The 26,008-nt window shown below is 35.5% G+C and overlaps 1 protein-coding gene across 3 annotated transcripts in view; it reads right to left on the bottom strand.

Moving 5' to 3' along the window:
• Positions 1-26,008, bottom strand: part of LOC138336414 (protein MON2 homolog) — a 576,914-nt gene that overhangs the window by 284,485 nt on the left and 266,421 nt on the right. The gene's annotated exons all lie outside the window — the stretch shown is intronic.

Genomic DNA, 26,008 nt, shown 5'->3' with positions numbered 1-26,008 from the left:
TAATTCTAATCATGCATTCACGCATTCTTTCCTTTGGCAAATGAACAAACAAATAATGCAAAAATGTTTGATTTCTGCAAATAAACTTGTGAAGATTTTATCCTTATCTCAAGGAGAAAACCACAACACCAGGGCAATGGAATTCACAATATTGGAGTTTAAGACTTTGTTTGTTTGTTTGATTAATTAATGTCCTATTAACAGCTATGGTCATGTAAGGACGGCCTCCCATGTATGCGGTGTGTTGCGTGTATGTTGTGCAAGGTGCGTGTTTTGGGAAACTGATTCATGTTGTGTCTTCTTGTATAGTGGAACTGTTGCCCTTTTTATAGTGCTATATCACTGAAGCATGCCGCCAAAAACACCAAGCAACACACCCCACCCGGTCACATAATACTGACAACGGGCGAACCAATCGTCCCACTCCCTGTATGCTGAGCGCTAAGCAGGAGCAGAAACTACCACTTTTATAGACTTTGGTGTGTCTCGGCCAGGGGACAGAACCCAGAGCCTTCCTCACAGGGGCGAACGCTCAACTCAATGCCAAAGGTGAGGCGGTGCCAAGGGAGGCATTAGGAAGGATAAAGTCAGATAGGAAGAAGAGAAAAGATGAGATCCTAAATTTATTCACCTTTTATGATCATGGAATAGGGGCAGCAGGTACAATTCTAACGCCCTACCTGCAGGGCAGGAGGACAAACCCTTCTACAGTATAACCTGTCAAATTGACCCTTGTTTCATCTGGATCCCTGCAGTTTACTACAACATAATAATTGTATGAAATTTTTTATCTTAATTTATAGTCATTATAATTAGAAAACCTAGCAATACCGTACGACCAAATATGCTGATCCTGTTGACATGCAGTAAGTTACAACTGTATCTATAAAAAGTGATAATCATTTTCTACCATGTATTTGTATCTTAAAAAAAATGTTTTCTTAAAATTTCAGTTAGTTTAACTTTTTGTTCCCTCCTTTAATTTAGTCTCCTTAGGGATATTAAATACTTTTTCATTCCAAAATTTGCTAGCAACTGAAATTTTTTTGCAAGATTCTAATAACAATTTTTCAATGGTGAAATTACAGAAGAAATGAAATCCATAAAATTGTTTATGAATGTAGGCTGAGTGACCTCAAAACCTTGATTTTTATAATTCCTTACACCACTGCTATTTCTACATTTCTCCTTCACATGACTTCATTCAACATTTAATTTCATTATGGCGACAGAATTGTGAGGCCATCATTAGCACTGACATTGTGCAGTGTACAGCTCTAATGAGGACAGAGATCACGCTTCAAAATCAAAGTCATTTACAAGAACAATACAACTGACTGTGAAGCAAAAGTTCAAAAAAACCTAATCCTCATTATCGTGAAGAATTTTAACTAGTGCCTTGAAGCACACTCAACAATTACTGACTGTTTGGACAGACTTTGAAATCAACAATTTTTATTCAACTGCACAGATGTTAAAAAATCTATTTATTCTGTCAATGGTCTATGAATATTCTCACAAATAACACCTTAAAATTTAAGAATTTGTGCAAAAAATAATAAAAATTCTGAAATTCAACAAATTTTCGAAATTTTAAAAAAATCATTTTCACCAGAATATTTCTAATTTCTCGACTGTTTCCTTTCTACAAAAACAAAGACATTACAGTTCTCTTCCAGATGAAAGGTACATGGGAGATAGAGACTGGACAATGAGGGTCACAGTGACCTACTTTTGGTAATTTATAAGCCAAATACTGTCAAGCAATAAAATTTCAAAGGAGAAAGTGATTTAAAGGATTGTGGACATTACCAGCACACTATCACGCTCAATCCCCAGAACCAACGATATAGAAACTATTGTGTATAGGACGAGGAGTGTCTGATTAAAGAGTGGGGGCAGAAATCACTAATGCACGTACTTTAATGCTGCCAAGATTCCAATGGTGTATAATTTCTGATTACATCAAGTGTTTTAAGGTAATATGACAAATTGAAGCTAATGAGACTCAACATGCCAAGGAGTTTAGACCTGTAAATGTTTAGGGGAGGAGAAAGGTGTGGATTACAGGTACATCTCACCTGGAGTTACCTGCCAGGAAAACAGAGGATCCACTCCCTACTACCTAACACATTGCAGACCTGCATCAAATGTTAACTGACTACAGAGATGGGTCTAACACTGGCTCACATCCAAATACAGTTCAAATTGGAAAAATCTTGGTTGAGCATTCGCAAAAATAAGAAAAGTCAAAGCAAAACCAAAAAGCCTTGTATGTCTAGAATACCTATATCATTTATATATATAAGTCACCATACTACCATAGAGACATACCTACTAGATCTTCATCTGTGTAAAGGTCACCATTGTTACCATAGAGACAGACCTCTTAGACATTCATCTGTGCAAAGGCCACCATGGTACAAATTGAAACAGATCTCATAGATCTTCATCTGTGCAAAGATCATATAGGTTACCATAGAGACAGACATCATAGATCTTAATCTGTGCAAAAAACACCATGGCACCATAGAGACAGATCTCATAGATCTTCATCGATGTTAAGGTCACCATGGTTACCATAGAGACAGACCTCATAGATCTTAATCTGTGCAAAGGTCACCATGGTACCCATAGAGACAGATCTCATAGATCTTCGTCTGTGTAAAGGTTTCCATAGTTACCATAGAGACAGACATTTTAGATTTTCATCAAGGCAAAGGTCATCATGGTTACCATAGAGGGAGAACTCTCAGATCTTCATCTGTGTTAAGGTCACAATGAGAGATACCATAGTTACCATAGAGATAGACCTCTTAGATTTTCATCATTGTAAAGGTCATCATAGTTACCATAGAGACAGACCTAGATTTTCATCTGTGTAAAGGTCATCATTTACCATAGAGACAGACCTTAGATTTTCATCATCACAGACATAGACCCTCCTAGATTTTCATCATTGTAAAGGTCATCATAGTTACCATAGAGACAGACCTCCTAGATCTTCACCTGTGTAAAGGTCATCATAGTTACCATAGAGACAGACCTCCTAGATCTTCATCTGTGTAAAGGTCATCATTTGTTACCATAGAAGACAGACCTCATAGATCTTCACCTGTGTAAAGTGTCACCATGGTTACCATAGAGACAGACCTTTTAGATTTCATCATGTGTAAAGGTCATCATAGTTACCATAGAAACAGACCTCCTAGATTTTCATCTGTGTAAAGGTCATCATAGTTACCATAGAGACAGACCTCCTAGATCTTCACATTGTAAAGTGTCCCCATGTTACCATAGAGACAGACCTCTTAGATTTTCATCTGTGTAAAGGTCACCATTGTTACCATAGAGACAGACCTCCTAGATTTTCATCTGTGTAAAGGTCATCATAGTTACCATAGAGACAGACCTCTAGATTTTCATCATTGTAAAGGTCATCATAGTTACCATAGAGACAGACCTCCTAGATTTTCATCATTGTAAAGGTTATCATAGTTACCATAGAGACAGACCTCCTAGATTTTCATCATTGTAAAGGTCATCATAGTTACCATAGAGACAGACCTCCTAGATTTTCATCATTGTAAAGGTCATCATAGTTACCATAGAGACAGACCTCCTAGATTTTCATCATTGTAAAGGTCATCATAGTTACCATAGAGACAGACCTCCTAGATTTTCATCATTGTAAAGGTCATCATAGTTACCATAGAGACAGACCTCTTAGATTTTCATCATTGTAAAGGTCATCATAGTTACCATAGAGACAGACCTCCTAGATTTTCATCATTGTAAAGGTCATCATAGTTACCATAGAGACAGACCTCCTAGATTTTCATCATTGTAAAGGTCATCATAGTTACCATAGAGACAGACCTCCTAGATTTTCATCTGTGTAAAGTGTCACCATGGTTACCATACAGACAGACCTCTTAGATTTTCATCATTGTAAAGGTTATCATAGTTACCATAGAGACAGACCTAGATTTTCATCTGTGTAAAGGTCACCTTTGTTACCATAGAGACAGACCTCCTAGATTTTCATCTGTGTAAAGGTCATCATTGTTACCATAGAGACAGACCTCGTAGATCTTCACCTGTGTAAAGTGTCACCATGGTTACCATACAGACAGACCTCTTAGATTTTCATCATTGTAAAGGTTATCATAGTTACCATAGAGACAGACCTCCTAGATTTTCATCATTGTAAAGGTCATCATAGTTACCATAGAGACAGACCTCCTAGATTTTCATCATTGTAAAGGTCATCATAGTTACCATAGAGACAGACCTCCTAGATTTTCATCATTGTAAAGGTCATCATAGTTACCATAGAGACAGACCTCCTAGATTTTCATCATTGTAAAGGTCATCATAGTTACCATAGAGACAGACCTCCTAGATTTTCATCATTGTAAAGGTCATCATAGTTACCATAGAGACAGACCTCCTAGATTTTCATCTGTATAAAGGTCATCATAGTTACCATAGAGACAGACCTCCTAGATTTTCATCATTGTAAAAGGTCATCATAGTTACCATAGAGACAGACCTCCTAGATTTTCATCATTGTAAAGGTCATCATAGTTACCATAGAGACAGACCTCCTAGATTTTCATCATTGTAAAGGTCATCATAGTTACCATAGAGACAGACCTCCTAGATTTTCATCATTGTAAAGGTCATCATAGTTACCATAGAGACAGACCTCCTAGATTTTCATCTGTGTAAAGGTCATCATAGTTACCATAGAGACAGACCTCCTAGATTTTCATCATTGTAAAGGTCATCATAGTTACCATAGAGACAGACCTCCTAGATTTTCATCATTGTAAAGGTCATCATAGTTACCATAGAGACAGACCTCCTAGATTTTCATCATTGTAAAGGTCATCATAGTTACCATAGAGACAGACCTCATAGATCTTCACCTGTGTAAAGTGTCACCATGGTTACCATACAGACAGACCTCCTAGATTTTCATCATTGTAAAGGTCATCATAGTTACCATAGAGACAGACCTCATAGATCTTCACCTGTGTAAAGTGTCCCCATAGTTACCATAGAGACAGACCTCATAGATCTTCACCTGTGTAAAGTGTCCCCATAGTTACCATAGAGACAGACCTCATAGATCTTCACCTGTGTAAAGTGTCCCCATAGTTACCATAGAGACAGACCTCATAGATCTTCACCTGTGTAAAGTGTCCCCATAGTTACCATAGAGACAGACCTCATAGATCTTCACCTGTGTAAAGTGTCCCCATAGTTACCATAGAGACAGACCTCATAGATCTTCATCTGTGTAAAGTGTCCCCATAGTTACCATAGAGACAGACCTCATAGATCTTCACCTGTGTAAAGTGTCCCCATGGTTACCATAGAGACATAGTTACCATAGAGACAGACCTCATAGATCTTCATCTGTGTAAAGTGTCCCCATTGTTATCATAGAGACAGACCTCTTAGATCTTCACCTGTGTAAAGGTCACCATTGTTATCATAGAGACAGACCTCTTAGATCTTCACCTGTGTAAAGTGTCCCCATAGTGACCATAGAGACAGACCTCATAGATCTTCATCTGTGTAAAGGTCACCTTTGTTACCATAGAGACAGACCTCTTAGATCTTCATCTGTGTAAAGTGTCCCCATAGTTACCATAGAGACAGACCTCATAGATTTTCACCTGTGTAAAGGTCACCATGGTTACCATAGAGACAGACCTCATAGATTTTCATCTGTGTAAAGGTCACCATTGTTATCATAGAGACAGACCTCTTAGATCTTCACCTGTGTAAAGGTCACCATGGTTACCATAGAGACAGAAACCTCCATGGACACAACAGAACCAGACCTGAATGATTTTGCCCAACCTCAAACATTCACAACCATCACAGTTCTTACATTTGAAACATACATAGAAATAAATGAAAAAATATCCTTGCTAAAATTGCCCCTAGCCTTTGGATAAAGCAATGCTCTAGATCTGTACACCAGTTCTTAAAGTGAACTGGACATCCATTCAAAACTAGCACCATTCAATACTTTAAAAAGGATTTTCTTTTTCAAAATTATGATATATAAGGAATATCTTGTAATGGTAAACAGATTGAGTGTGAAACATTTCTGGAGAAACCCATCAACATTCCCTGACATAAAGTGTTTGTTAAAATCCATATAAATACCAAGGCAGAACCCAATCAGAGTGTGTCTCTGTCAGAATGTAAACTAGGGCTTCTGTAACAACCTTTCAGTACTCCACTTATGCAAGCAGAAATATTAAAAGTGAATAAAACTGACAGCATATCCTTACAAAACAGATTGTTACGGCAGAGCATTTGGACAGAAATGTACATGTTTCTATGGCAACTAAATGTTAGAAAAGCTGTGACAAACAGTCTCCGACATATATTGTCTATGGAAATGTCACCTGTAACTGCATACAAACATAGCACCTGCAACTTGTCACATATAAAGCTTTAATTGGAACACATCAATATCAACCACATCAGTAACAAAAGTATACAAATTCTAAAATAGAGTTTCATGAGACAATCATTTACCATTCTACAATAAAAATCAATCTTCCAGCTATCCTGTTATGGGAGATAATCTTCTACAACCCTGTTATATGATACAACCTTCTACCTGCCTACAACAAAAGTAAATCTTCTACTGCCCTGTTATAAAAAGAGACAACCTTCAACCAGCCTACAACAGAAGTAAATCTTCTACCGCCCTGTTATAAAAAGATACAACCTTCTAACTACCTAGACGCCTACAATAGAAGTAAATCTTCTACCGACCTGTTATAAAAAGATACAACCTTCTACCAGCCTGCAATAGAAGTAAATCTTCTACCGACCCTGTTATAAAAAAGATACAACCTTCTACCAGCCTACAATAGAAGTAAATCTTCTATGGCCCTGTAATAAAAGAGACAACCTTCTACCAGCCTACAATAGAAGTAAATCTTCTACAACCCTGTTATAAGATACAACCTTCTACCAGCCTACAACAGAAGTAAATTTTTCTACCATCCTATGAAAAGAAACAACCTTTAACCAGCCTACAATAGAAGTAAATCTTCTACCGCCCTGTTATAAAAAGAGACAACCTTCTACCCAGCCTACAATAGAAGTAAATCTTCTACCGACCTGTTATAAAAAGAGACAACCTTCTACCAGCCTGCAATAGAAGTAAATCTTCTATGGCCCTGTAATAAAAGAAACAACCTTCTACCAGCCTACAATAGAATTAAATCTTCTACAACCCTTATATAAGATACAACCTTCTACCAGCCTACAACATAAGTAAATTTTCTACCATCCTATAAAAAGAAAACACCTTTAAAACCAGCCTACAATAGAAGTAAATCTTCTACCGCCCTGTTATAAAAAGAGACAACCTTCAACCAGCCTACAATAAAAGTAAATCTTCTACTGCCCTGTAATAAAAGAGACAACCTTAAACCAGCCTACAATAGAAGTAAATCTTTTACTGCCCTGTTATAAAAAGAGACAACCTTAAACCCAGCCTACAATAGAAGTAAAATCTTCTATACCGCCCTGTTATAAAAAGAGACAACCTTCAACCAGCCTACAATAGAAGTAAATCTTCTATACCGCCCTGTTATAAAAAGAGACAACCTTCAACCAGCCTACAATAGAAGTAAATCTTCTATACCGCCCTGTTATAAAAAGAGACAACCTTCAACCAGCCTACAATAAAAGTAAATCTTCTACTGCCCTGTAATAAAAGAGACAACCTTTAACCAGCTTACAATTCTTTGAAGTAAAAATCTTCTTAACCGACCTGTTATAAAAAGAGACAACCTTCAACCAGCCTACAATAGAAGTAAATCTTCTATACCGCCCTGTTATAAAAAGAGACAACCTTCAACCAGCCTACAATAGAAGTAAATCTTCTATACCGCCCTGTTATAAAAAGAGACAACCTTTAACCAGCTTACAATTGAAGTAAATCTTCTACCGCCCTGTTATAAAAAGAGACAACCTTCTAATAGGCTACAACAGAAGGCATTCTCCTACCACCTTGTTATAGGAGTAAACCTTCTACAACCCTAAAATAGGAAGACAATCCTCCTGAAGCCTTAGGGGACAATTTTCTATTAGCCAATGATACAATCCCCTATCAACTAATGATAGCACACAACCATAATAGGACACAATTTCATATCAACAAATAAAAGTTAATAATCCTCTACCAGTCATGAAAAGACACAATTCCTACCAGTCGTGATAGGACATAATTCTCTACAAGTCATGATAGGACATAATTCTCTACCAGTCATGATAGGACATAATTCTCTACCAGTCATGATAGGACATAATTCTCTACCAGTCATAACAAGACACAATCCTCTACCAGTCATGATAAGACACAATTCTCTACAAGTCATGATAGGACACATAATTCTCTACCAGTCATGATAGGACATAATTATCTACCAGTCATGATAGGACATAATTCTCTACCAGTCATAACCAGACACAATCCTCAACCAGTCATGATAAGACACAATTCTCTACCAGTCATGATAGGACATAATTCTCTACCAGTCATGATAGGACACAATTCTCTACCAGTCATGATAGGACACAATTCTCTACCAGCCATGATAGGATACAATTCTTTACCAGTCATGATAAGACACAATTCTCTACCAGCCATGATAGGACACAATTCTCTACCAGTCATGATAGGACACAATTCTCTACCAGTCATGATAGGACACAATTCTCTAGTAGCCAAGATAGGACATAATGCTCTAGCAGTCATGATAGGACACAATTCTCCACCAGTCATGAAAGGACACAATTCTCTACCAGCCTAATAGAACATTATTCTCTTCAAGCCACGATAGGACACAATTCTTTTCCAGTCATGATAGGACACAATTCTCTACCAGCCATGATAGGATACAATTATCTACAACTCATGATAGGACACAATTCTCTACAAGTCATGATAGGACACAATCAGCACCAGTCATGATAGAACACAATTCTCTACCAGCCATGATAGGACACAATTCTCTACCAGCCATGATAGGACACAATTCTCCACCAGCCACAATTCTCTACCAGTCATGATAGGACACAATTCTCTACCAGCCATGATCAAACACAATTCTCTTTCCAGTCATGATAAGACACAATCTTCTTCCAGTCATGGTATGTCACAATTCTCTACCAGCCATGATAAGACATAATTCTCTACCAGTCATGATAGGACACAATTCTCCACCAGTCATGATAGGACACAATTCTCTACCAGTCATGATAGGATTCAATTCTCTAGCAGTCATGATAGGACACAATTCTCTACAAGTCATGATAGGACATAATTCTCTACCAGCTATGATAGAACACAATTCTCTACCAGTCATGATAGGACACAATTCTTTACCAGTCATGATAGGACACAATTCTCTACCAGCCATGATAGGACACAATTCTCTACCAGCCATGATAGGACACAATTCTGTACCAGTCATGATAAGACAAAATTCTCTACAAGTCATAATAGGACACAATTCTTTACCTATCATGATAGGACACAATTCTCTACCAGTCATGATATGACACAATTCTCTAGCAGCCATGATAGGACACAATTCTCTACCATCAATGATAGGACACAATTCTCTACCAGCCATGTTAGGACACAATACTCTACCAGTCATGATAAGACACAATTCTCTACCAGTCATAATAGGACACAATTCTCTACCAGTCATGAAAAGACGCAATTCTCTACCAGTTATGATAGGACACAATTCCTACCAGTCATGATAAGACACAATTCTTTACCAGTCATGATAGGACACAATTCTCCACCTGTCATGATAAGACACAATTCTCTAACAGCCATGATAGGATACAATTCTTTACCAATCATGATAGGAACACAATTCTCTACCAGCCATGATAGGATATAATTCTCTACCAGCTATGATAGGACACAATTCTCTTCCAGCCATGATAGGACACAATTATTTACAAGTCATGATAGGACACAATTCTCCACCAGTCATGATAAGACACAATTCTCCATCAGTAACAATGATAGGACACAATTCTCCACCAGTCATGATAGGACACAATTCTCCACCAGTAATGATAGGACACAATTCTTTACCAGTCATGATAGGACACAATTCTCTAGCAGCCATGATAGGACACAATACTCTATCAGCCATGTTAGGACACAATTCTCCACCAATCATGATAGGACACAATTCTCCACCAATCATGATAAGACACAATTCTCTACCAGCCATGATAGGATATAATTCTCTACCAGCCATGATAGGATACAATTCTTTACCAGTCATGATAGGACACAATTCTCTACCAATCATGATAGGACACAATTCTCTACCAGTCATGATAAGACACAATTCTCTACCAGCCATGATAGGATACAATTTTTTACCAGTCATGATAAGACACAATTCTCTACCAGCCATAATAGGATACAATTCTTTACCGGTCATGATAAGACACAATTCTCTACCAGCCATGATAGGACACAATTCTCTACCAGTCATAATAGGACACAATTCTCTACCAGTCATGAAAAGACGCTATTCTCTACCAGTTATGATAGGACACAATTCCTACCAGTCATGATAAGACACAATTCTCTACCAGTCATGATAGGACACCAATTCTCCACCTGTCATGATAAGACACAATTCTCTAATAGCCATGATAGGATACAATTCTTTACCAATCATGATAGGAACACAATTCTCTACCAGCCATGATAGGATATAATTCTCTACCAGCCATGATAGGACACAATTCTCTTCCAGCCATGATAGGACACAATTCTTTGCAAGTCATGATAGGATACAATTCTCCACCAGTCATGATAAGACACAATTCTCCACCAGTAATAATGATAGGACACAATTCTCCACCAGTCATGAAAGGACACAATTCTCCACCAGTAATGATAGGACACAATTCTTTACCAGTCATGATAGGACACAATTCTCTAGCAGCCATGATAGGACACAAATACTCTATCAGCCATGTTAGGACACAATTCTCCACCAATCATGATAGGACACAATTCTCCACCAATCATGATAAGACACAATTCTCTACCAGCCATGATAGGATATAATTCTCTACCAGCCATGATAGGATACAATTCTTTACCAGTCATGAAAAGACACAATTCTCTACCAATCATGATAGGACACAATTCTCTACCAATCATGATAGGACACAATTCTCTACCAGTCTGATAAGACACAATTCTCTACCAGCCATGATAGGATACAATTCTTTACCAGTCATGATAAGACACAATTCTCTACCAGCCATGATAGGATACAATTCTTTACCAGTCATGATAAGACACAATTCTCTACCAGCCATGATAGGACACAATTCTCTACCAATCATGATAGGACACAATTCTCTACCAGTCATGATAAGACACAATTCTCTACCAGCCATGATAGGACACAATTCTCTACCAGTCATGATAAGACACAATTCTCTACCAGCCATGATAGGACACAATTCTCCACCAATCATGATAAGACACAATTCTCCACCAGTAACAATGATAGGACACAATTCTCCACTAGTCATGATAGGACATAATTCTTCACCAGTAATGATAGGACACAATGCTTTACCAGTCATGATAGGACACAATTCTCTAGCAGCCATGATAGGACACAATACTCTATCAGCCATGTTAGGACACAATTCTCCACCAATCATGATAGGACACAATTCTCTACCAATCATGATAGGACACAATTCTCTACCAGTCATGATAAGACACAATTCTCTACCAGCCATGATAGGATACAATTCTTTACCAGTCATGATAAGACACAATTCTCTACCAGCCATGATAGGACACAATTCTCTACCAGTCATGATAAGACACAATTCTCTACCAGCCATGATAGGACACAATTCTCTACCAGTCATGATAAGACACAATTCTCTACCAGCCATGATAGGATACAATTCTTTACCAGTCATGATAAGACACAATTCTCTACCAGTCATGATAAGACACAATTCTCTAGCAGCCATGATAGGATACAATTCTCTACCAGTCATGATAAGATACAATTCTCTACCAGCCATGATAAGATACAATTCTCTACCAGTCATGATAGGCAACTCCTACAGATGACATGGTCATGAGATGGTCACAATTGTAGGAGATAAAAAGGTCATGAAATAGACACAATTGTAGGAGATAATCAAAGTGCCAAGGCCACTCATAGGAGCTGTGATGGAAGGATTCAAACCAAATAATAAAGAAATTGGTTTTTCATTTAAATATTGAATTTAGTACACTTCAAGTGTGCAGTGTTGAATTTTGGAGTTTAACAAAATATATTTACTGTATACCGTATTTTTTTTTATGATATTTAAAGTTTTTCAAGAACAATAAGTTGAATAACTCATTTTCCTGAAATAGGCCTAACTGTAATAAATTTATATCTAATTTTATAACTAAATGAAAATACTTCTGAAATAACGATTTCGACACCAGATACTTTTGCCGAGGTTTGACTGTACATTATTTCATTACTATATATCACTCGGATTTCTTTTAAATTCACAAGATCGCTAGCTGTTAACATCAAGAAAACTTCATGTAATGTACCGGACTTTAGCAAGTCTTCATAAGCCTAACAGTAAGTTGGCGAGATATCATCGTATTATACCGTGAGTTGTGCTTTGCCGACTTTTGACTCATAATAAAATATGGCCATATACTTTTACCAAGTAAAAGGTACATTATTTGGTTACTTATAACACTCAATTTTTTGAATTCATAAGAACGCTAACATCGAGAAAACTTCATGCAATACATCAGACTTTAGCAAGTCTTCATAAGGCTACGGTACATTACATGGCAATATAAGTTCATTTGTCACTTTAAAATGCTCGTACATATATAGATCTATATTATCATTATATTTTGTAAGTTTATGTTGATAAAATTTTTTTACCTTTCCCCTTTCAATACAACGCAGTTGTCGATAAACAAAAGACACAACTCCCAGTGACAGATAAGAGGGTAAAAGGCATACTCAAAACTATTAACTTTTACTGCGCAATAATACCATCAGATATAGTTCGTCAATGCAACCAACACAAAAAACTTTATAAGCGTTATAAGAACTTTCTTTTGTAGTAACCTTCCTAACATTTGATTACAATAATCAATTAGTAGCATGAATTACGTCAAATTTAAATAAACATTCACAATTCAAAATCCACTGAAAGTCTGCCGCGGAGGAAGACAGCGAAGAAGGCGTTGTTCGTGATTTTCGGGAGACTAGTATCTCGGAGTATTACCAATATCATAGAGTTCCAACTGAACACTTAAAACACTCCGTCCATGGTGTATGTGTATGTACAAATTCAATGTCTGTGGTTTTGAATATTGGGGTTTTATTTTTCATATATAGCATCAAGTATTACGTAAAATGAACAGAACAACTTTTAATTTTCATCGCGGAGTGGTTTCATTGTTTTGATGTGCACAGGCTCGCCGAGCGTACCTAAGAATGCTGTTTCACAGCATCAAAAAGGTCATGAAATTATCAAAATTGTATGAGTACTAAGGTCATGAATTGGTCACAATTGCAGAAGATGCTAAGGTCATGAATTGATCGGCACAATTGTTTGAGATAACTAGGTCATGAAATGGCCACAAGTGTAGGAGATACTAAGTGACCACATGACAATAGTCTGGATATTCTATTCTTCAATAATTCATAGAGATGTTATAAAAGGTATATCCCTTAGGTACATATGCACTAAACTATTCTTTATATTATTCTTTATCAAGTCTTTATTTTGATAATTTCTGAGATGATAAAGTACAAGTTACTTAGTGATATTGAAATCCTGATGCATTATTAGTGGTGTTTTATGACATAATTTTCTGGATATTAAATTGTAGATCAGGAGGTTGTGTTGAGCACAAAAAAATGCATTCTCAATCTAGGTCATGTAATGCCACTGTGTCTGTGCTATGTTATATTAAGATCAAGCCCTCCAACAAAATCTCTCTATAAAGATCCTATATTGAGGTGAGGCACATGGCATTTAATTAACAATCCTGCTTCAATACATTTAGAACTAGGAAGATATTTATTTAAAACTAATGTATTTGTCAAATAATTACTAAAAAAGATAACATTTCTCAGTGAAGTGCCGAGGGCCACCGATCAGATTCTCCAATTTGGTTGTAGATTCCATCTAGTCACATCACTCATTCCACATATCCTCTAGGATATCTATACCGTTTACCTTAGGTCACATACATTATCGTTAGAAGATTGATTGCTTAGTTTTAATGACAACAATTTGATTCCAGCTGCCTAACTTCAGAAGATGTATATATAACGATACCAGATAGCTTTATTTATGTGCTACAGTGCGATCAAATTCAGATTTAGCTTATCAACTATACAGAATTATGGTAGGCTGACAAATGTATTCCCTGTATAGCATATTCCATGTATAACATACAAACAATTTCAGCCCACAAAATATATATAATGAAACAGGTAATATATACCAAAATGAATTTTAAATATTGAAGAGATTATCTTTAGTATTGAATTATAAGGATTAATTTGAATAGATTTTTATGTTATGAAGATATAACACAAAAATCTGAGTGTACTCTCATAATAAACCGCTTCGCGGTTGATTTAGAGTACACTCAGGTTTTAGTGTTATATCTCCATAACATAAAAAATCTATTCATGTTAATTCATAAATATAATATACAAACTTTCAAACAAATATTTAAATCCACAAACTTGTAAAGAAATAGATATTACAAACTGTATAAGCAGTGAGAAGATAGTTAGTTTACACTTCTATATATCATAAAGTGTGTTATTATTGCAAGTAAAAAATTTCACAATTTAAAAACTACATTTTAGCAACTCAAAATGTTACTACAGAGGACTCCATATAATCAAATTATGGTTATTTGAATATTTCGGTTATTTGCATAAAATTCTGCGGTTCTTATTTTTTCCTTCTTTATCTTTGTTTTTCAACTCCGTGTATTTGAATAGACTTTTACATGACCTCCGGTTATTTGGGAAATTCTAAAAATAAAACAGAATATTTTTCAACTTTGCAATATATCTTAAGCGAAATTTGCCGATATATGTTTCAAGATACTTCGCGTTTACTATATATAGAAATCATCATAATGACAGATTAACGCTATCGTATGGCTTGTTATTTTATGCATGAATCTGCAAAGGTATTCGAAGCTGTTACGATTTACATCAGCAGCGGTAGATCATTACTTTAGTATAATCACTGACTCAAACATCTAATTAAAGCATTTGCACTTTCAAATATGATTATTTATTAATGTAACGTACCTTAGTTCGCAATCGGTTGGAGAAACCATGCTTCCTTACAACAATCGCCATTCATGAGTAGTCTCGTTCAACCACAGTCTTGTTGACTACGACAGACATGTGACACGAGACATAAAAGTATGCAAAGTCGGCGTGCAATGACTACCGCAAGTTACGTACAGTATGTAGGATACAAAAGATACTTGCTACATTGTATCATTGCTACTTGAATGTGCATTAATTTCTGAAATGTTATCAAGCTATTTGCCGTATCGATCATCAATACAGGAAGAATTCTCAAAACACATTTAGGTCCAGTGAACACATGGCTTCATCACCTGCCGCCATTTTCAAATTCATCCACATGTCATGTGTCAAAACAACACTACTAGTTGATCGGCACTTTGAAGTTTAATCACGATCGTAAGTTCACTTTGGCAGGCAAATGTACGTAAATTTGTTTATTATTTAGGTTCAGAATTGCAGACACAAATTCAATCCTGTTTAGTTATTGCATTTGATATCGATCATTTAGCTGTTTCTTATAAGAGTCACGTGTCGATCTAACGTAAACAAGAATTTAATGGAATTTTTTTTGTTATTAAACAATTAAAATCGATTTATAACTTCGAAAATAATTACTTGTTGTACGTTTTAAGTGTAAATATTTTACGTATTTATCAAGTAAACGAAACTACATCTATTTGCCTGTTCACATACTTATGTTTGGGATCAAACGGAGGTGCAAAATGTCATCTCCGCCTATTCGAATACTCTGGTTATTTGCATATTTTCATCTGGAAAATGTCTTATTCAAATAAGCAAAATCCTCTGTATATGGCAATAAAAGACCACATGATTAATAAATTTTGCAATTATAAGGTGCAATAAAAATGTCTGAATCAGAATGCTATAGACCATAAGCAAACAACCAAATATTTATAAAAAGTACTTTATGTACTTTACAGCTAGCAAACAATGTTTTTTAACTTCAATTTCCTCTAATGCAAAACGTTAGGGATAGGTTATGCACAGTTCACATTACGGTAGTTCATCGCAGTTCATATTGCTTAGCTCCTCGTTCAAAATAGATTTTAATTAATTCATAATTATCAGACTCACAGGTGTAAATCGTATCAAAATTCCAGCTTTGTGATTGGTTAAAATATTGTAACATAAGGACCATTTTTATCAATAGAGTAACGATTATCAAAACATTTAATAAATATCACCAGGTGTAATTTACTGGTAGTTATATCACCAAGTGGGATAGAACACGACAGGACTCAATAGGTTACAACCACACTGTGACCTGTTGGGCACGGCCATGATTAACACTATATATACTACAAATCATATGGCAGAACATGCACACAAAAAGATAAATATCATTCCATTTCTTATTTCCACACAACTCTATCTCATTGCTGCAAGGTTTTACCTTATTTGTCCTTGTTTCCAATGATAATCAATCAAGGTTCTGTAATAAGCCTCCACTGCTGAATTGTCTAGGATTTATACCCTAGTGTATTATATAAATCGTCAACAGCTGAGCATGACTTACTGTTTCGGGAAGGAGTGCTGATCCAAATATATGGGTAGATGGTTAATTGACCTCTGCTTTGTTTGATACCTGTGATAAACAGTAGTGGTACTCACCTTCTTATAACAGCAATGCTGTTGACCTTGTTGCTATGGTGACATCTTGTTGCTATGGTAACTGTGTTACTATGGTGACATCTTGTTACTTTGGTGACATCTTGTGACTATGGTGACATCTTGTTACTATGGTGATATATTGTTGCTATGAAGACATCTGTTGCTATGGTGACATCTTGCTCTAAGGTGTTATCGCCTTCCCCATATTCTATTAACAGGACTGGTTTTGTAACCAAGGTTTCTGTAATATATATGTATAATAATCCTTACATTTTATTTTACAAAAAAAACCTTCTAGCTTTAAAATTGAGGCTTTTTAGTAGATTTAAAAGCAATCTATGTTATGGCCTGGGGGTGAGGTAGGAGTTTGTGTTGGAGGGGGGAAAGGGGTTAAGGAAGAGGGCAAGGAGGATAATGGAGAGTATAGGGATAAAATGATTGGGATTCAAACTTTTCTTAATTTTGATCTTTGACCTTAATATTATCACAACTTGGTTTATACTTATCTTACATTCAGTATTAATCACAACTTATGTCAACACTTTAGGAACAGAAGCATAAACTGTAATAATCAACTGTGTTCTGGTGTTCGTTTTAGAAATAACAATTTAAACAAATAAGTCCCCAGTGGCGCTTTGATTTTCAACATTGCAGTTATTTACCAATGTTCTAATGAGCAATCACACCATATTATAACTATCAACTAGTTTGTCCTTAGGTAACCTCTAAGCTGTTGAAAAGAAATAACATTTCAGACTTATAAAAGCCCTTTACTCCCTATTTAAACCATGACTCTATACAGTCTTACAATTGCAATAAGAAATTTTGGCCGATTTGACCTTAACAAGAGTCAAGGTATGTATATTGGCAAATTACAATGAGTATCATCAACATTTTGATTATGGAGAAGTTTGTTTCTTAGTTTTTGTTTATCATAAAATCCTAACAGCTTATATCATTAAAATGATGGGCATTAATTAGGAGGTGATTAAAAGTTGTAGTACCCAAAGAAAAACCTTCGACCTATGGTCAGCACCTGCATGGAAACTACCCCAAATATTTGTTTGTTTGCTGAATTGTTTGATTCAATTAACATTCATGCATCTATGAACTGGAGGGCTTTGCAGTGAGCATTTTAGAGAGGAAGTTCTGGAAAATTCTTAAATGACTCTAACTCTTAATGGGCATAAATCATAAGTAACAAAATAAAGACATTAAATTTCAGGTGACCTAAAAAGAAATCATCCATTTGTCAGTATCACCTGCCATGTGTATATGGTACAAAGATTTTTCTAGCTAAGTCTACCAAACCCATCACTCACCCATACAACATTCTACCATTAACCTTTACTGTACACGAAAATCACAAGGAAAAACCAGCTACGCAGGGTCAATCCATCAATACAAATGTGTGCGAATTACGTAACATTGAAGGATAGCAGTGTGGACCCAAGCTAACACCTGTCATTACAAATGTTGATCAATATTTCAACATAGAAATAATAAATATATATATAATATGATATAATCCCTCAATCCAAGGACATGCAGACACCAAACATTCTATTAAAGCAAGATTCCGATGTCAACTTAAAACGGAATAGAAAACAATGTATGAAGCGAGGATATAAAATTAAGTTTACTCACAGATTTAATGGCTGGTTATAATCTAAGAAATGGTTGCCTACAAACAAAGCATTCTGACAGATATAAAAGGACATAAGTTCGTTAAAAGCCAGAGTTTGTCTGTCTCCTTGAAAAATCTGATGATAAGCAGACAATTCATTCCTCAGTCAGTCAAGTGCAACTTCAGATTTCAAAATGCACCGAAATTTACAAACGTGCTGGTCCCATATACTGTAAAGATCCAGTTATTTTGTCATCATTCAAATCCATTCAGACAATCTTCCCAATAAAATATTACTTAAATCATCCAATATGTCTGTTTTATTCCTTTCTAGAGACTGACAGCTCAAACCTAGAGCGTACTAGAGAACACTACATCAATATTGTTAGAACTTTATAAATGTACGGTAATAATGCCATGTCAGAAAATATTTACTGTTTCTGATTTCATTTCTGTCTTGAATTAAGTTATAATATACATCTATCTTTACTGCTGACTATATAAATTCAAATTAAGATAACGAAATTATATCTTATTTCTCCTAGAAACATTCTAAAGCTATCAAATAACATATCACTGACAATGAAAATAAAAATTCCTTCACATTAATCATATTTTGTAGAAAAAATGATCAGTGTCTCTATGATAAAATTTGATTCAATAAACTTCATATTGAAAATTTAATAGAGAAGCCAGGAAGTTCATGTAGTTGGTGATTGAAATAGTTTGACATTCTGTACATCACATGATGGGGTTACTGTTCAGTAACTATATGCCAATAAAGTCTGTGAAAAACAAAGAATATCTGGCACGCCTCTGCAGTATCAGTAAAGTTCATTTTGATTCCTGGATATTTAAAATTTCTATAACCAACATATTAAGTGCTGTTAAAATATTACCGATGCAACTCTTTCTATAGCAAACAAAGAGAGGATGCTGGCTGTCAAATCTAGAAAAGATCGACTTTTCTGTTTATTTCTTGAAATGATTAATAAATACACACAGTCTATGCATACAGTCTTATAATGAAGTTAAAAACTTCAAAAGTTTAAATCCAATATGGCTTTTTTTTTCTGTTTATTGACCATGTTGTGTTATTGATTGGTTACATGGTCCAAAAGCAAGAAGATTTCACAATTGCTATTAGAGATCCTTTCGCTATGTTCTGTTATATAGCAATAGGAAGCATTGTTTGTAAACAGATAGACCTTGAATGGGATCAAGGGATGGTGATCAAATTCGAAGAATTAAAGCATGGCCAAGAGGTTATTTTTTTAACAACAAGACACAAAAAAAATATGACACACAGATTTAATTGTCTTAAAAAATATCATCATTTTACTGCAGAAATTCCTACATTTCCATATTTCTCATTATAAAATGTCAAATAAAGAAATTGAAATATTTTTAAATTTCAACCCTGAATAACGCATCTTAGTATTTTGAGTAATGAAAGCAAATTAAGAACATCTGCTTTTAATTTGAAAACATTACCCCACCTTCATTCTAAACACAAACAAACAACATGCAAAAATATGACAAATAAAACCCCTCCCTATTCCCTATTACTCAACACATTTTCTTTATTTAAATTCAAAATCACCTCTATAGGCACGATTTTTCACAGTTACATCGCTTCATCACAGTAATCTCCACAGGTGTAATGAGGCTGCACAAGAATACTATGCAAACTGTCGCCATTAATATGGCAAAAATTGTCATAATTAAAACAAATTCTGCATCATTTTCTCTAATTAGCAAAGTAATTGGTTTTAACTCAGGCAGTTCATCATCAAACATTTGAATGCCACTTTGTCTAAGTTCCATGGGTAAAAAGTAAATCCAAACTTAGAATCTGAAGGATTGTTTTGGAGAACAAAGAAATTATATTTAAGGCTGGTAGAGCATTAACAACCGCATAGATAAATGTCCATACAAAACAAAAGGTCCAGAGGGCCTACTATCATGTCTTCATCAAGGTGAATATAAAACGAGTTCTATAGACAATAAATAGTTCGCTGTAAAATTACTTCATATTTTGTTCCATTACATTGTCAATTTACTAAAATGGACAATAATGCAAACAAAATATTAATGAACATGCATTAACATTTTTTATGTAAATTTTTTTTTTTTTTTTTTTTTTATTCACAGATTTCTTGAAGCACAATATTTCCTTTCCATGTGAAGGAAAAATGGTTAACATTTGCAGCATCTACTGCAAGAAAGAAAGAAACAAACAAAGAAAAAGAAAGAAACAAAGAAAAAAAGAAAGAAACACCATAATTGTATAATTAAAATACTATAATTTGTCGATTGTTCCTTACATAAATACTCATATGTGATGATAAACTATCAGTTTAAGTATATCATCTCAGTGAAAAGAAATGACAGTATAAGACTAAACCATATGCAGTATAAATAGATATTGGGGAGGGGGAGAAGAGGAGGGGCAGACAGTCATAAGGGGCTCTTCAGTGTACCAACAAGTCTTCAACCCAATTGATCCTAATATGGCTAGTCAGACAAAATAACCTTTGGGACCACATAGGGCCCTTTATGATCTGTTCATTAAACCTCATGCTATCTATCCTGAAAATTGATGTAAACTGTGCAGTCATAAAAATGTCTGGCAAAAGGAAACCTTCTGTTTCACTTGACACAACAGAACAGAGTTGGTAGCTCGCCATCAACTTTCTTGGTGGTTTGGTATGGAAATCGTATGATCTGAATAAGTTTTGAATTCTGTGGAGTTGATGACAAGTCTCCGCTTTGTCTGAATCTAGGGCTAAGTAAAGTCAAACACAAATCTGAATTGCAAAATGTCCTCACGGGAATTAGTATGGGTTTAAGGTTACCTGGTCCTAACACTACTATGAATCTCCGATCCATTATCATCACCCGTCAGTTCTGGCCTTACACAGCATCGTACTATTAGCACTAAAATGCCTCTAAAATTTTTTTTATTTAGATACGAGTACAACGATTTAATCAAGGATTTGCATTTTCATTGAAAAATACACCATCTTATTATCTATCCCATCAGAAAAATATTACCATGTGTAAATTTGTACATTGGCAGTATAATAAGAATCTGTCGTCATATATGGCGATAGGTTTTAGATACAAAGACGGGAGATTGTGATGAGATGCCTTAGCATAAAGCAATGAAAACTGTTTACGCATCTCAGAAACAGGTACAAGGATTAAATCGTGAAAATGACACGATCCTGCTGCCAATGGAACACACACTGCCTCCTCTATCAGCGTGAATGGAATCACAAAGAAAGGATTTAATTACAGTATATCTACACCAAGAGAACTTTTAACACATCAGGTTCTAATATTTGATTCTGGTTACACCATTCCAGTCACACACTTAACTAGATATTAAATAAAGTTTTGAGTAATTTACGTTCAATCATATTGGTCAATAATCCTTCAGGTTGATGATTCTTTTTAATTGAAATATTCTGCATCTTGAAAACTTATTACTGTATAGAAGCAACTGTTAGCAGATACAACTTAATTATTACATGATCATCAAATTGTGTTCAAATTTTAAAATAATAATGATGGTACTTGTTGTAATAATTTAATTTATTTGTCACAACATTAATGAATACACACATGATAGTGTTTTATTTAAGCTATAGATTGACAATAGTGAATCATGACTTGATAAAGATATCTATACCTACAAGTGGACCAATGTGGTCTAAGCCTGACTAGGTTGTATCATCTGAGAGGGTTTGTGTTTAGTATTAGACACTCCTACAGACATCAGTGGTATTGTGCGTCTCCTTTTCTCTCTAACTATCTGAGGCAGATCACAGATAAATTCCTTTAAATGCTACAGCCTCCCCCCCTCCCCCTCCCTACTTCTCTGTCTCATGTGTGTCTTCTCCAAAAGTTCCTGTCACTATTTACAGCCAATTGTCATGTCCATTACATCAGCCCTAGCCCTGGTCAGTTGTACTGCAGTGGGCAGCACTGCCTGGTCAAGCGACGCCCATATCCTATCTGTCTGGCTGTGAAAGTGCAGCTAATGGGCCTTTATAGGGCTCTACCAGGAGTTGGCCTGTACTTGTCTGAAATTGGTAACCTATCATGTGCTTGAAATACTTCAGTAACACCTCAATAATGCCATTGTTAGAAAAGAAACAATGCATTGTTCACCGTCTGGGTTATTTCAACTGGTAAGGAACTGATGCCTGTTTTACATATTACTTAGAAAATATCGGGATTTTCTTTTTGATGTATATTTGCGAGGAAAATTGTTTGCATTTTGCATTCAGAGCCATGGTGTTAATGATAAGTTATTAGGGTTATAGGTTATAATGAAACCAATCACCCCAAACTCATCGGCCAAACATGCACTTTTATACTTAATACTGATTGGCTAATTAAACAGTATCATTTGAAGCTCATTACTGATTGGCTAACTTATTACCATCCTTTTGATACTGAATAATGATTGGCTAACTAAACAGTATCATTTTTATGTTCATTACTGATTGGCTAACCTATCTGTGTTCTTTTTAAATTCTTTAACAGCTATGATTGGTTAACTTGAATTTATCCTTTTTTTTAATCATTACCTGCTTAATTAACTCATTTGTACTCTTGGTAGTTTTTAATTTAATTGCAATTGAGCTTGCCCTGTCTTTTTGTTGTTTTATTGTACTGTTTTAATGCTGTTACATACAATAACAATACAATATTGCTGACATTGTCTTCATGCACTTAGCTATTCTGTGAACTGTAGCAGCCATATACATATAGTCTTATCACAATATGCTTTAAGTCTGCTTTTATTAAAAGCTTCCAGCCAAAAGCTGGTGATGTCAGTAAATCAATTTAAGAATGACAGTAAATCTAACAAGTGGGATAAAGAAATTCTGATCTGTCAGTGATTGTGACAATGTGTCCAGTGGGCAGCGAAAGCCTACATTTATTTCCTATTTCATCATCATTGGTACTGTATGGGTTCACATTCCATTGCAGCCTTCAACTGCGTTTACTGATAGTTAACACAGTTAAATGTTGCATTGCAAACACATGGAGTTCTTGATTTTGAACAAGAATAAATCATTATTTGTGTGATAGAAAGGCCCGTTGAGGAAGATCAAGGGCATTTATCTTAAAGATTCCATCTTAATTTTAACTGTGATCCCTTAAGCCCTGCTTTCAGGAGCTTTCTGGACATGCAATTCACCTTGAGCGATAGGAAGAAATAATCATATTTTAATCATATGTTCTTTGTATAATTCTATGATTCCTTAAAACAATGGCTATGATGTCATCTATTGTTATAAATTGTGGTATAGTTGAGACAAGGTCTACTATTATCACCTACTACTGTGCAATAGTTACCTTTTCCTGAACTATTCCACAGAAAAAGATAACTATTCCACAGTTGAAGGTGAAACTAGCTTCGGCCTTGAACTATTCATTATCTTGACTATTCCACAGTTTGATGTGTTTCTCCTATTACTTATGGTAACTATAACAGTTTTCATTATCAAATCTTATCACTTGTTATAATATAAATTGTGGTAGTATTTATTGTAATATTCAATCATTTGTTACAGTATGTACTGATAATTAAATCATTCACCTCTGATAATTCATAATGGACTCTCCCAGTCTTTGGATTAGAAGAGTTTGAATGAGTCTTCAGGGAAAAATGAGTTGATATATATAATCATTATTACATTTTTGTAGTTATGAAATGAATGGTCAGTTAACCCTTTACCACCTGTAAGCGCCTTTGGACGCCTTTTCCCCTTGACCCATTTGGACGCCCCCGCACCATCTCAATGTAAGCGCCTCTGGACGCCCAACACGATCTCAATGCAAGCGACTCTGGACACCATTTTGACTATCAATGTTTTGCTAGCTTCGTATCACGTGAATGGTCAGTTAAAAGTATTTACGAATTAGAATAAACTTTAAAGTTGAACCTTTTAGAATTTTTATTTTTTGTTTTTCATTTTGATAGTGTATTATGATACCAAACCTTATGCTTAAAATTCCAATTTGCTTTGCCAACGTTAAACAACAAAACCAAACAAGAAGTCAGTCAATGTCAGTGATTTCATAAATTTCACTTTTTAATCTATGAAGATTATTTGGTTCCATCAAATCTGTGAATTCAGAATAAGACTTTTGAAGTTTTAGCCTATTTGACCCCTTTTGGCCCTGCCCCTCTGGCCCCTGGGGGTCGGCCAGGCCAGGACAAATATGGATATGGTGTTAAAATGCTATTTCAGGCTAATAATTCTAACCCAGTTTTACTAATTTCCTATGAAAACAAAGCAAATAATGTTCATAAATGTGTTTTTCCTATATATTAACTATAGTAAATTTGACGCCCTACCCAGGGGAAAATCTGAGATCCCAGGGCGATGAAATCCACAATTTTTGTAAAGGGCCTTAAGACCTTCCAATCTATGAAGAGTATCAGGTTCCATCAAATCTGTGAATTCAGAAGAAGATTTTTGAAGTTTTAGCCTTATTTGACCCTTCTTTGGCCCCGCCCCTAAGGCCCTTGGGGTCAGCCAGGACCAATATGGATATGACGATAAAATGCTATCTCAGGCTAAACATTCTAACCCAGTTTGACTAATTTCCTATGAAAAATAAGCAAAAAACATTCGTATATGTGTTTTTCCTATATAAACTATAGTTAACTTGACCCCCTCCCCAGGAGGAAACATGATACCCTAGGGTCATATAATTCACAATTCTTGTAAAGGACATTAAGACCTTTCCATCTATGAAGAGTATTTGATTCTACCAGTTCCAGAATTTCAGAAGAAGATTTTGAACTTTTAGCCTATTTGACCCCTTTGGCCCCGCCCCTAAGGCCCCTGGGAGTCAGTCATGGAAAAATTGTTAATAGAATTCAATGGCCATTTCATAGGGATAATTCTGACAACATTTGACTAATTTTCTATTATAAATGACCAAGTAATGCTCGAAAATGTGTTTTCACTATATAAACTATAGTAAACTTAACCCCCTCCCCAGGGGGAAACCTGAGACCCCAGGATCATATAATTCACAATTTTTGTAGAGGGCCTTGAGACCTTTCTATCTATGAAGAGTATTTGATTCTACCACATCTGTGAGTGGAGGAGAAGATTTTTGAAATTTTAGTCAATTTTACCCCTTTTGGCCCCTTCCACAGCCCCCTGGGGGGTGGGGGTCATATAATTCACAATTTTGATTGGCCTTATGTCCTAGAAGGTTTGTGCAAAATTTCATTGAAATCGCTTCAGCGGTTTTTGAGAAGAAG

The sequence above is a fragment of the Argopecten irradians genome, chromosome 12, assembly GCF_041381155.1.
Source record: "Argopecten irradians isolate NY chromosome 12, Ai_NY, whole genome shotgun sequence".
In the NCBI taxonomy this organism is placed as follows: Eukaryota; Metazoa; Mollusca; class Bivalvia; order Pectinida; family Pectinidae; genus Argopecten; species Argopecten irradians.
The sequence above is the reverse complement of the archived record's forward strand: the minus strand, read 5'-3'. Positions and strand labels throughout refer to the sequence as shown.